At 47.5% G+C, this 2,081-nt stretch overlaps 1 non-coding gene across 1 annotated transcript; it reads right to left on the bottom strand.

Moving 5' to 3' along the window:
* Window positions 1–1,714: 1,714 nt before the first annotated feature.
* LOC121139031 lies at window positions 1,715–1,816 on the bottom strand. Its single transcript, XR_005875890.1, has one exon. It is a non-coding gene; the product is annotated as a U6 spliceosomal RNA (small nuclear RNA).
* Between the last annotated feature and the right edge of the window lie 265 nt (window positions 1,817–2,081).

Genomic DNA, 2,081 nt, shown 5'->3' with positions numbered 1-2,081 from the left:
CTCTGTAGGCATCAGGTACTCATGTCATGCCCAGACATACATGCAGGCAAAACACTCAAACACAGAAAATAAAATTTAAAAATCTAACAAAATGTCAATATTCAATTCAATTGGCTTGAATATGAAGGGTGTCCCCCCTCTGATTTATGCCCAGGAGCAGGGTTATACACAGGAGCTGTGTTTGAGCTGGCTCAGCTCAGATTTATGTAGGGTAGCATTCCAGTCAGTGCCTGGCACAGCAGACTGAAACAAACTGGAAAGCAGCTGTGTGACTTCCCCTGTTTAGTGGCTGCCACCGGTCTCAGATCTGCATCTTTTCATCAGTGGTTTAGGATTGCCAAAAGGCAGGAGCCCAGGCAGGACACCTGTCCTAGTCAGGGCTACCACTGCGGTGAAGAAACACCATGAACAAAACACTTTGGGGAGGAAAGGGTTTATTTGACTTACACTTCCACACCACAGTCCATCATTGAAGGAAATCAGGATTGGAACTCAAACAGGGCTAGAACCAAGAAGCAGGAGCAGATGCAGGGGCCCTGGAGGGATGTTGCCCTCTGGCTTGTTCCTCATGGTTTGCTTAGTCTGCTTCCTTATAGAACCCAGGACCACCAGCCTAGGGATGGCCCCATCCTCAGTGAACTGGTCCCTCCCCCATCAATCACTAATTAAGAAAATGCCCTACACACTTGGGTACAGCTCGGTTTTACAGAAGCATTTTCTCAGTTGAGGCTCCCTTCTCTCTGATGACTCTAGTTTGCGCCAAGTTGACATAAAGCTAACCAGCACAATTCCTATTCCTAGGCGATACAGTGGTGAAGTTACGTACAGGCGAGTGTCAGTGGTCCCCGAGAAGAGAACAAAGCCTGGGGGAGAGGAGCAGCACGGGGAGGGGGAGGAGAAGGAAGGGCTGACTTAAGGGCTGAGCAAGGAGACGCATCAGTCTGAGAAGAGCCTAGACCCACAGGCCTGCAACCAGAAAGGCCGCAGTGTGTGCCCTCCATTGACCAACTGCAGGGCAAAACTTCACCTCTCTACACCGCAAGTTCCTCACCAACAAAACGAAGATAACAAGGCATTTGTTGGATTGTAAGAATTAATAATAAAAACAAAACAAAAACACCAAAGTTTAGTGTCTGGGCCTTCAGCTGTTGCTCAGTGACTTCCCATTGGGAATCCTTCGACAGATTAACTCCACGGGGCTGTAATTTCATTGTGTGCAAAACAGAAACGATAAAAGAAAAAACACTTATCTTATAGGCTGTAGCGAGGACTGAATTAGATAATGCGCAAACAAGCTCGACATGTCTGGTGCGAGTGAACAGTCACTAAGCAGTGTTGATGTGATGGCATACTGTGGACTAATTCCGTTCTAGCTGTCTGTGAGATGTGTAGGACAAGCAGAAATGACGCACATGGGAAGCAGGGATGCTGCTTTTCTGGTGACGAGAATCCCTAAGACAAGAGCCTTCAGAATAGGTAATGTGTTGTTCCAAAACTGTCACCAAGTTGGGTACTGTGGAGCATATTGTTAATCCCTGCACTTGGGAGGCCAAGGCAAGTGGATCTCAAGATCTGTCCTCTTTTCTATCTTCACACTCAGTGCGTTGCTGTTTCCCAGCCTGGGTTGTTCCCCCAAGAAGCAAGATGGCCACATCCAGACAACCTACACAACTGTCACCACTGGTGAGAAATGGGAGGGAAGTGACACCCCTTTTAAAAAATGGACTACATCGTGATTTTGTGTGTCATCCTTGTATAGAGGCCATGCTCATCTTCTCTATCATTCCAATTAGAATATACCTCAATCTCAGATGGACCAAAAAGGAGAGAGACAGCAAAGAACCATCACTCTCAATGTGATCATTCACCTGACTCTCTGGTTGTCATGCCTTTCCCTTGGTGACGGACTGTCCCTTCACACTATGGGCCGAAATAAGCCCATCCTCCCTCAAGTTGCTCTTGCAAGTATTGTGTCACCACGATGCGAAAGATAACCAACACAGAGGTGTTCTTAAGAAAAGAGTCTTTGGGGCCAGTGGGATAGCTCAGGGGTAAGGCGCTTGCTGCCAGGCCTGACAACA

This window comes from Mesocricetus auratus, unplaced genomic scaffold (assembly GCF_017639785.1).
Source record: "Mesocricetus auratus isolate SY011 unplaced genomic scaffold, BCM_Maur_2.0 Super-Scaffold_6730, whole genome shotgun sequence".
Lineage (NCBI taxonomy): Eukaryota > Metazoa > Chordata > Mammalia > Rodentia > Cricetidae > Mesocricetus > Mesocricetus auratus.
This window is presented reverse-complemented; position numbering and strand designations above follow the sequence as displayed.